The 11,663-nt window shown below is 46.1% G+C and overlaps 1 long non-coding RNA gene across 1 annotated transcript; it reads left to right on the forward strand.

Moving 5' to 3' along the window:
- Nucleotides 1–5,237: 5,237 nt before the first annotated feature.
- LOC114064989 lies at nucleotides 5,238–11,311 on the forward strand. Its single transcript, XR_003572851.1, has 3 exons — nucleotides 5,238–5,375; nucleotides 9,175–9,268; nucleotides 10,873–11,311. It is a non-coding gene; the product is annotated as an uncharacterized LOC114064989 (long non-coding RNA).
- The last annotated feature ends 352 nt before the right edge of the window (nucleotides 11,312–11,663 follow it).

Consider the following 11,663-nt stretch of genomic DNA (forward strand, 5'->3'; position numbering starts at 1 on the left):
AATCAATGCTTTATTTCAGAAACGCTGCCAGGAAGCATCTGTAATGGTTTTTACCTTTTTTAAAAACACACCCTCCCTCTCCACCCCATGCAAGCAACTTGTAGATGGCCATAAGACCCAGCGTCCTCAGCATTAGCCTGGCATCTCTTCCATGAAAAAGAATGGAGCGTAAGGAGTTCTCAGAAGAGCCTCGTTTAATGTGTGGTACGATGGGCCTCGACTGACAGAGAGGGCAGGTTGCATGTCTGAGCAAGTATTCCTCTTTAATTTGTTTTCTCCTGGTCTGTATTTGCCTTCCAAGTGGGTGAAAGAGTGCAGCTATCGATCATCCCGTGGGAGATGCCTGCCTGGATAGAATGCAGCCGAGGGGCAGGGCTGCTGTCCCTGTGAAGCCTTGGTAGGTGTCATTCCCTTAATTCTTGGCCCCCTGGACCAGGTACAACCCACAGGACAAACAGCTGTGCCTGGTGTGGTCCCAAAGAAGCAGAGAGGTCAGGGACCTGTGGTGTGAGACACGGGAAGAAAAGCCAAGGGGCTGAGGGATGTGGAGTGATGGCCCGTGCAGAGTCCCCTGTTCAACGTGGGACACTGGATAGGTCAGGTTATCTGAGGGCTGAGACACTCTATGATTATCAGGAAATGAAGGGGCCAATTTCACCCTCTCTGCTTTTTCTTCAGGGTTTGGCAGTAGTTTCAGAGCCCAAGAGCACCATGATTTGCTTCGTAACGTGTCAGTCTAATGCAGGACATCATCGGGGATGTGATGGAAATGCTTTTCACTCAGTACCGAGAAAATTCCAGGAGTGTCAGCAAAACCCCTTGCTTTCTGCTGACTGAATCTGTGTTTCCATCTTCCTAATTCGAGCAGACACAGAAATCCCCCAGACCAGCATTAGCTTTCAGAGCTGTTGAGAGAAAATACCTACTTTGCTACTAGCAAAGTCTGTGGGTACAATCAGGTGCCCTTGCTATCTGCACCCTTCACGCCCTCACCTCTGTGTAACAGAGAAATCCCTCCATGGAACAGCTACAGCACAGTGAGAGTGTCAGACAGCTCCACCCAAATCATTCCTGACTCGAGCCCCCCAGAAAAACTCTGCACATCTGTAATGTATTTATGGCCCTGCTTGCTCATTTGTTCTCCCTCTGGTCGTTTTTTAAATGAAGGGTGTGAAAAATTAAACTCTCACAGACTCCAGCAAACTAATCAGAGGTAGCAAGTGAAAGGTGTGTTCCTTAAAGCACCACTATACCAGTTACTGGTTGACAAATTTACGCCGATACACGGAATGGGATCTGTAATGAGTTTCCTGCAACCCATTACACAGTCAGGGCCAAACAGTGCCCAAAATGGGCCTCACGTGACTCCCCACGCTGTGGCTGAGGGCGGTTTTATGGCCCTGAAAGGGGCAGCTCTGTTTGTGCAGCACTAAGTGAATTTACAGCGCATCACTCCGAAACCACGTTATTTAATCGCGCGGCATCAAAGCAGCCCAGAGAGGGGATGTGAACCCAAACACCCCTTATGGTGTTGGAAGCAGTGAAAGGGGAAGGCTGGGGCTGTTGTTCCCCTGTGCTGTGTCTTTAAAAACTGTGAGTCTCCTACAAGCTGGAGGCAGCCCGTTCAAGGCGGATATAACTATAACACACTGCGCAATTTACATAAGACTTATCTTCCCTTAAATTCTTTTAAAAGGATACCATCAATTTAAAGATTACATTTCCCCGGGTCATTAAAGTTAGGCACATACTAATTTATTAAAAGGTAAGGTATTATATCTAGGGAAGTGATAGGATCTGCCAGAAATTCCAGGGAGGCTTTAGAGGTCTTGCTGTGATGAGTCAAGCTGATAACGGCATACGGTGAGACAGCTGCATTAATGGAGCTGCCTGTTCCTCACCCAACAGGGGTGCAGTGCTGCGGCAATAATCGTTTGGGAAGGTGGCATGGAGAGGCACAGCAGTGGAGCCTGAACAGGGGGAAAAAAAGGAAACCCATCAAGCCTTATTTACTGGGTAACGTTGAAACTCCGTCACAGGAGCCGGGGCTAACATCACTTAGCATGTGCCAAATGCTGCCCAGCCATGTGCAAATAAAAAGCTCCCGCGCTGAAGGAGCTTTCTCACAGTCACAATGTGCAAAAAGCCTGGGTGGATGCCCCGTCAAGTAACTCGCCTGTCAGCAGATTTGAGGGTTTGCCATTTAAATAACCCTTTCCCTGAGTTGTCTCTCTCTTGGTGGATGTTTGCAGTTCAAATGACCCCAGATCCAGCGCGGTGGAGGGAGTGTGGTCGTGTTCCCAGCCCTTGTGACATCAGCAATTTCAGAAGTCAAGCCTGAAGGCTACACAAACCCCATCAGAGCCTCTGAGGTGAGTAAGATGCTTTGGTGTAACAAGCATTGGGGGAATGACACGTTGGAAAGCAGCAGCGTCAGCAAAGAGACAAGGTGACAGATGTGAACTGGAGGAAGGCTGATCCCTCAGCCTCACTCAGCACGCTGGGATTATCCCTGCGGGTCCACTGCTGTCGCTGAGAAACTCTGAGAGTAGAGCTGTCAACTAGGAAGAGGAGTGGGGGTGAAAATAATCCCTGTTGGAATCAGTGCTGAATCGCAGAGGTTGCTGTGCAAACCGGGGTGGAAAACCTATGGCTCAGGGTGAGGAGGGAAGAGCAAGGGCTGATGAGATGAGACGGCAGCATGAGAGGCCCTGGAAGTTGGTCTGGGCTTGGAATTGGCCTCTGTGTCAGCAGGATTGTGAAAGCAGGGAATTCCTGCCAGCGTCTCGCTCCGGGGCTGGGGCTGGGAACGGGGCCTGGCAGGGACGGCATCGCAGTGCAGGCTGAGCTGCTCCTGGGGACGGGTGATGTGCCCAGCGATTTCCCTCCTGTGAAAGGAAAGTGAAACCCCCATGCTCTGAGCTGAAATTATTGTGTTAATTATTGCAGCTCCAGGCCGGTCCCAAGAATTTAAAAATAACGCCCTCAAAGTTCGGCGTTCAGGGCCGTACCTGATGTCCACTGTTTTGAGACCACAAATCATTTCCAGATCTTTGGCTCCTAGCAGGCACCATCAGCACAAACCTTTTCCCCAAACATTCTCTGGTTTTAACCCCTGAGAGGGTCTGGGAAGCTCTGTTATTATCTGCTTTTCCCTAAATCACGGGGAGCCGTCACTGGGAAGGAACTGAGAGCTGCGATGCCTTGGGGCAGGAAAGGAATGTTCCAGAGGCCAGAGGAAAAGGTGTTCTCCTGCAAGATCTACTCTAGGCTCCATCGTTCCTTACAGTGAGTAACACACAGTCTCCTCCTGCCCTGCCTAGCAGCAGGAGGAGCAGGGAGGCAGGATTCGGGCAGCTCTCCAGCAGCAACACAGTGACAGACCCTGAGTCAGGGTATGAACAACCTTGTCCTTCCTGTGGATGTTTCCTTGAAAGGAGTGATTTAGCCTCAGGCAAAACGGGAACACCGAGATATCATTTGAATTCAGGAATCGCTTGCTTTCTTTTTGCAAGGTTTGGGAGGTTTTATTTTCTTTTTCTTTTTTTTTTTTTTTTTTTTAAGGATGAGACTTATTTCTTCCACACGCTCATCTTCTGGTATTTAGCAACTTTTAATGTGAGAAAGACACACACAAAAATTAATACTCGGTTTCTGAATTGTAAGGCAGCTTTCAGAGGAACTGACTGTGGCTTTTTCAGTGTTACTGTCAAGAAATCCTTAGGGTTTTGAAACTAAAATCTCTTTTCCTCATTTGTGAAAAAAAAAAAAAAAAATTGCCTGCACTGTGAAATTTTGATCTGAGCACAGAATCTGACTTGTGTGTTGGGCACTGACTCGAGATGGGTTTGTGGCTTAAACAAGGAACTTCAGCTTCACCTCTTCCCTAGTTTTCCTATTTGAATTATTGTTTTTCTTCCAGCAGAGCTCTATAAACATCCAAGAAAAAAGAACTTGGAGAAGGATGCTGTTATACAACTGCTAATCATTACTATTCTTCTATTGTGTTTGGTGACGTAAGGAAGTCCCAGCCAGATGCCTTAAAATCTGAGGAAATGTCTGCAAGGCATCTTTGTGGTAACACATGGGTGCAGATTCCATTCATCATTTCCTTGACAGTTTAACTAACTACTCCCAAGCCAAGAAAGATCCCTGAAATCCATCCCAGAAATATTAGCTGAAGGACAGGAGCAAGTCACTAAAAGCTCAGGCAGCCTGGGTAGCTGGAAATGCAAAGGCCCACAGAAAAGGGTCTGAAGAACATAATCTAAAAAAAAAAAAAAAATGCTGGCTTGCTATACATGGGCCTAAATTCTACACACAGGGATTTACACCTCCACTAGGAAAAAAAAAAAAAAAAAAGGAGGGGAAAAAAGTTTAGAGCTCTGCACGTTGTACACAGTTGGAACCACTCATCCAGAAACTCTGGTTTGAACTTTCCGAAGTACCTGTGGGATTTAGAACAAATCCCAGTTAACTTCAGTAGAACTGGGGCCCTCGCATGCTTGAATAATTGAAAGCTTGAGTCAGAATCACCAGAAACATGTTTTTCAACCTTTTACAATTTGCAGCACCTTCGAACTTTTTTTGTTGTTGTTGTTGGTTTTTTTTTCCCCAGTGGAAGTGTCAGTTCCTGTATAGTGATTTAATACTGCAGAAAACAGGTTTGCTTTTCTTAGCCACCCTCTGCAGACCCCTTAAAAACAGCCTATGAACACACAGATTGCAGGTCAAAGATTGTCACTTCGACATATCTCAAAATATTTACTGTTTTCTCTAGAGCCCTTTGTCCTGGCGTCATCCAAACAAATATACAAAGGGCAGTGTCTTGTTCTTATGGTTAGAAAAAACTGTAAATGTTTGGTATTTAATTTTGTTATTTGACTGCCAATTTCATGATTTTTTGAGCTTTGGCTTACTATTGTTGAATGTTTGTTGTTAGTGACGATGCATTCCTGATATTACTCACTTTATGCTGGTCCTCTATGCATTTGAAGTCAAATATTAAAAACACAATTGAATGTTGGAATATGGGGAGGAGGACACCCTCTCCACACTTGTTTCCTGCTGAGCACTTTAGACAACCTGAGGGAGCAATCTGTCCAGGACCATCAGAATATAACATTATAAAATTATACAGTGACACATCCAAACTCAAGATGCAGATCTTCACTGCCTTCTGGGAAAAACTCTTGTTCTAACAGATCTGAACTCATCACTACTCTCTGTTGAAGCCTACAAGAATGACAACCTGAGGACAACCATGAGAGCCAGGAACAGGCCGTGAAACTCAGCTTTAAAGGTCATATTCCTTTTGGCACCCGAAAGAACAGTGGCCGTAAGTGATTTGCTTTGCATTTATGGCTTTTACCTTGGTATGTTGTTTGTCTTCTAAGAAACTACTTGACTCACTAATCATCCATTCAGAGGAGCTTTCTGAGCTGTGGCTGGGGAAGAGATGAATGCATCCAGTTCTGAAATTATGCAGTGAAATGCTGCTCTGCATATTATAGCTGCAGCATTGATGTATTAGCTAATAAAACACAGCACGGGAAAGGCTTTGGGCGGAGCCCTGAGCAGTCAAGGGGCCGCTGAGAAAAATGGGAAGGAGGGATTTGGTGAGCTGTGTGATGAAGGGAGGCAGTCCAGGGGAAAGGCAGAAGGTGGTGAAGGCCTGACAGGTAACAGGAGGCGATGGATGAGGAGCTCTGGAGAAAGATCTGTGCTTGGTCTGGTCCTAAGAGTCATCACGGGAACTGGAAAGAGCAGCAGATGGAAGTGATGATGAACTGTGTGATGCAAAGAGACAGAACACCACAAAAATCCCTGCAAACCTGCAGAATACCCCAGCTGGACACAATGGGAACAGAAAATCACAGGTTGCCACTCCACCACAGGCAGCTTGACCACAACAGGGGTACTGTCACCATCCTTCCCCCCTGCAGTAATGCCTGGTGCCTGGGCAGTAATAGGATTTCAAGGATTTGGGAAAGCAGCAAGGCTCTCTCTGAGACAGGGTGACATTTGGGGGGGGGTGGGGAAAAAATAAAGGGCATTGTTTAGGTGTTTAATTTAAGCTACATCCAGCCTGAAGGGAGTGTTCGAAAGAACTCGAGGTTCTTCTGTGTTTCAGGTCGGATTTCTCCCTCAGCCCCAAACTCACCAAGGGTTGGTAGTGCCTGACCTGAAGCACCTGCCCTGGCTGTTTGTCTAATGGTTTGGGTCACTCTGTTTAGTTTGGTTGGGTTCCTCTAAACAAAGCCTTAACTGAGGGCGTTATTAACTGGAGTGGCTGCCCCTGGTGGTTGCCTAGTTTGGTGGGCAGAAAGACAAGGCTAAAGATGCATTTTTGCATTGGAAACAAATTGTTAATTGTTGCAGTTTGGGAAAACAGACTTCCCCAGGGTTAAATATCCGAGGATATTAAAACCCTGAAACAGAGACTTTCGGTTCTGAATCACAAATTCAGACCCAACCCCGAACGAGGAAGAATCCCAAGTTTCTCCTTGTAAAACGCTTGGTAGCCTGCATGAAGTTAGTTAGCTTGGCTTCCTTAGATGAGGTCTGCCCTTTGATTTCCACCAATTTTGTCAGTTTTGAAAGTGATTGAATTATTCTCGTCTGCAGCCACGCTGAGGTGTTCAGCTGAAATGTAGCAATGTGAGCAGAACTACAGGAATTTAAACACTTGTTTCATCTGTTCATTTGTTTCAGGGGTTAGTCCCACGGCTTAGTTCAAGGAGCCTTTCATTGCTGCTAAATGAAGGGAAATCTTGGGAACTTGCAGCCAACGTGGCAGTTTTTGGGGTCACATTTGCTTCTAAACCTTTGGGGATTGGTTATAGGGCGGTGTGGCGAAACAGTGTGACCGAGCACAAGTGTTAAGCAAACCATTAAAAAATCATTTCTAATCTGGAAAGACAATTTTTTTAAGGTCCAGGAAAGGCTACTGAAACCTTTATCTGGTCCCTTGTTCACAGCCACTCTGAACATGTCCTTACTTCCATGACCTTGTACTTTTTTTTTGCTGTAGAAAAGCAACGGCCTCATTAAGTAAACCTGACCAAACTGGTCCCTATTGCACACCCATTCTCTGCATGCTCAGGGTCACCAGGACAGAAATAAAAAGGTATTACTCCAGTGAACCTTACCATATGCATAAAGAACATGAAGTAAGATTATCTACACTGAGAACCGGAGTTTTCTGAATTTCGAGTACCTATTTTTACACTGGATTAGCATTTCCCCTGCCCCTTCAAGCCTTGTGAACAGAACATCACAGAGCTGCCCAGGTTGATCAGCAGTGGGAGAGGGACACCCTTTTCTGCTGAAGCATTTCTGCTCTTTGGGCTTGTGGAATGCCAGTAATGACTGTGAACTTGCCACTGGAGAGTCATGACGCACTTTGGAGCAGGTATTTGCTGAGAGCAGAAAACCAGTGGACACTTGATTTCCTCTCCAGCCTCCAAACAGGGATGTGCTTTGGTAACCACAGCCTCCTCGCACTGCTGTGCAGTTCTGGCAGCTTCCTTCTTCGGAGGGGTGTGTTTGGGAAGAGAGAAATCCCGGGAAAGCAAGATTTGGTGTCCCATCCACAGGCTAAAGGAACCACAATCACAGAATCCTGGAATGATGTGGGTTGGAAGAGACCTTAAAGGTTATCTCCTTCCAAACCCCTGCCTGGGCAGGGACACCTTCCACTATCCAGGTTGCTCAGAGCCCCATCCAACCTGGCCTTGGACACTTCCAGGGATCCAGGGGCAGCCACAAATCCAGAACCGCAGCTGAACCGAAAGTCCTGCTTGCCCTTAGGATGCCAGGTGCATAGTGCAGATGAGCTGTATTAAATCTATAGAAAATCAGGCTGTGAGGCTTTACTGAAGCTGTTTTGTGTGCTGATCTAAGAGCTCACTGCCAGTAAGTGGGAGGTCTCCCTAACTCCTCTTCCCTCCCTGCCTCCTCTTCGCTCCCTACCTCCTCTTCCCGGGGGTTTCTGCCACCGTTTGTCTTTCTCCAGTGCTTCTGTCCCTCGGACCTGCCTCTGACAGCTGGCAGAGCCGTTTTCTGTGAGATTAGTGAGGTGTGTAAGGAGCCCGATAAGAGTGAGAATTGACACTGAGGGGGGCTGAGACACCCTGGCCAGGAGAAGGAGCCGGGCAGGGACCTCCCCATTTTGTTCCCTCCACAAGCTGGTCAGGGAGATGCAGTCTCTGTGTTTGGTCAGACGGTGCCTGCAGTTTTTCAGAGCCTCCTAATGTGGTTAAATTGGGGCAGGCTTTCACAAAGGCAGATTTCGTGTTCCCTTTTCAAAGGCTAAGGGCATTAAAGCCTCTCTGAGAAAGATTACCAGGCTGTTTTGACAAGGCAAAATATAACTGAGCCCTGGTCTGAGAGATAAGAGAAACTTCAGGTTAAGAGTTTCCCATGTAATTCGAGTTTAGGTAAATATTCGGTGTGGAAATTTTTAGCTAAAATGTCTAATGTTTGGTAAATGTACTTAAGCAATATTAACAATAGAGCTGCCAGCCCCACCTACAAGAAGTGGTTTGCACCCTTTTGGCAGAAAGATCTAAGATTGAATGGATATAAGGCAAAGCTGGGAAAATTATGTTGTTCACTATTTTCCAATGAGTCATCAACAGGTTTTTTTAAAACTTTGTAATAACAGCAGGTTTTGTTCAGAGCACATGAGATGCTTTTCTTCAGAAAGTAGCATTATAATGAGGGAGGAGTGGGGATGCATGTGCTTTTCATCTGCATGGAACACAAAGAGACTACGTAATGTAAAGCAGACCTTAAAAGAGACAAATACTCATGTTAGAGAAAAATGCTGGTAGGATAAATCGGAGAAAAAAAAAATTTTTCGAATGCACACTGAAATCCTTTCATATCATCTGAAGTGTAAGAGCCAGGCAGAGAAAACTACACCCAGAGAGTCACAGCGGGGCTGATAGATTGGCTCACACGCCCAGGACTGATAAACAGGTTTTGTGCAAATCCCTTTCCTACCGTTTTGCTTTTCTTCTGATAAATATTTTAAAAAGAGATTAGTCTTACCGGGATGACTTTAGTACGAGAAAGAGAAAAGAGCACGGGTTTTAATATTAATGGGTCTGAGAGAGCTTTTGCAAACTCTTTGCTTTGTTTTGTCGTGTTTTACTCTGTTTTATGCAGCGTGCAACTGGTATCACTTACAAACTCCCACAGAGAGTCCCTGCCCCCCTGAACTGTGGTTACGAGCCACTCGCAAGCAGAAGTCTGAAGGCAGGTACCTTTTAAGGTATTCCAGTTTCCCTGTTTCCCCCTGTTTTTCTCCTGCTGCCCCTGCCTGCCTGCAGAGCCCTGGAAACGCGATAGCCCGGGTTCCACCCTGCTGGTGGAAAGTTCATGGAAACCATCAATCAGAACCAGTTGCCTTTAGCAACCAGAAAACAAATCTGCCCGAGTTCACCGCGGGGATGGGGAGTGCGTGGTTGCCGCCGCTCTGGTGTTCAGCTGAGGATTCCTGGCGTCGGGAAAACTTAACCTGTAGGAGCTTTCAGAGAGGAAGCAAGTGTTAAGCAATGTCTGCAGGGTGAGGTTGAAGTCTCTCCCCCAGTCACTGTCGCTAAGAGCCGAGAGAGCTCCTAAGTGGGTCTGGAAACTACTGACCGTGAGGCTGAAAAATCTGCAGGAGTGGATGGATCACAGTCATCCCTTCTAACAGCCTGAATTATAGTATATTTTAACGTTATTATTGCTGACTTGTTATGTAAAACCTTAAACACCTTGTAAGGGGAAGATATATGTATCTATTTAGAGCATATTTATAGGGTGTTCAGCTCTATATGTATTTTTTTTTAATCAAGAAACCATCTCTGACTCTTGATACCTGACCCAGGTAGCCCTTGTGTGTGCAGTACCATCTCCAGCCTCACCTGGGAACACCTTCTGTGTCCTCACACCACGGTGAAATGAGGCAGCACAGTTCGGAACGCACAGGAATGCGCATGGAATTACACCCATTGGAAAGCCTTATCCGCGGACCTGTTGCTGCCTCCCACAGAGAGGGTCTAAAAAAAGCGCAGCAGCCTCCGAGGGTGGATGTCGGCAGCGGGATTACGGATTCTGACCCTCCCAACCCAAGATGTTTTCCCAGGTCAGGGCAGCGTGGGTTTCAGCAGCTGCCCCTGTGCTAACACCTATGCCTTTGGGAACAGGGGGTGGAGAGGAAGGGAAAGGAAAACAAGGACATACCCTTCAAAACCAGCTCAGGTTTCAGGGGGGAGAAGGATTTCTCTCCCTTCTTTCCCTCCCCTGAGCCCCAGATGTGGGGGGGAAGGAGCCTGCTGTGGTGCTGGAGGCAGGCAGAGCTGTTGTTATGCAGATCCTGGCATCCCTGCTCAGCAGCAACTCATCCTGCCTTCAGGGAAGTTCAGCAATTTCAACACCATCTTCGGGATTTTCCGGGGGGCACGATCTATCGGTTAGTCATGCAGCCTATTCTCCTACTGCTCTTTTTAAAGAATCGCGGCATTTTCAAGAGAAGTCAGAGGTCAGCATTGGCTTGGCTTGACATTTGCTCTCGTATTCTTTATCAGGAGATGCGGGAATGGTTTTCAATACCGGTAAACCTGAAAGCAGTGGGTACTTTTTTTCTCCTGAAGAATTGTAGAGCTCAGTTTCTCAGGCCTATTCACACTCTAAAAATAGCTCTGTTTTCATCAATTCATTAACAAACCCACACTGCAGTGCCCTGCACCTTGTTATTGACATTCTCAGCAATACAAATCACTGCCTGACTGCTTCCTCTGGACGATCAAATGCCAGAGCATATATTCATTTCACTGATAGATCAATTAATTTTTAACTTCCCCCCCTCTCTTTCTACAGCTGTCTGAAAGCTGCAGGAACACCTGAAATCAGAGGAACTGCTTACCTACCAGAACAGGTTCTACTACCTGAGCGTCTGGCCCATCATTTGGTAGGTCTGGGCACCAATATCCTTCCTGAACACAGGAGGTGCTGCAAAGGCAAAAGTGGAAGAGCCTAAAATAAAATACCCAGTTTTGCATTCTTTGGACTTCCTGGTGGTAGGGTGGTGAATTTTTTTTTTTTTTTGTTTATTTAGATATACTAGAAATGAATGTATGCAGTAAACTTCCCAAGAGATATAGGGAGAAATATTAAACAATATTATTCTTAATTAGCAATACATGAACATTATGAGGACTTCATCAAGCTCAGACTCTCACTCTGCTGGGCTAGGTAAGAAGGCACTTCTTGCTTTCAAGAGATTAAAACCTGAAGAAACCAAAGAGTCATCGAAATCAGGGACAGTCCTCTTGTCACAGACAGATAAATCAGACCTACTGAAGTCCTGTGTCCTCCTGCACAAGATTACCCCTTTTTCCAGAGTTTCTTTTAATAATAATAAGACCAACTTTGCTTTTTAGCAGCGTTGTGCACGTGACCTTCTCTTTGGCATGTGTGTTCCTTAATGCGCCAGTTAAAATAATTCAGTGACCTTTGGCCCTCTCATTTTATTTGGAGACCTCAAAGTACATCAGCACACACGCAGCAATGGCTGATAAGGGAATAAAGTCATAAACAATCCTAATTTGTATTATGCTGGGTACACCAAAAAGCTGCTCTTCCCTAATCTGCTTACTGCTTTTGTTATC

Source organism: Empidonax traillii, unplaced genomic scaffold, assembly GCF_003031625.1.
Source record: "Empidonax traillii isolate 1590-97213 ecotype Southwest subspecies unplaced genomic scaffold, ASM303162v1 scaffold601:size890739, whole genome shotgun sequence".
Lineage (NCBI taxonomy): Eukaryota > Metazoa > Chordata > Aves > Passeriformes > Tyrannidae > Empidonax > Empidonax traillii.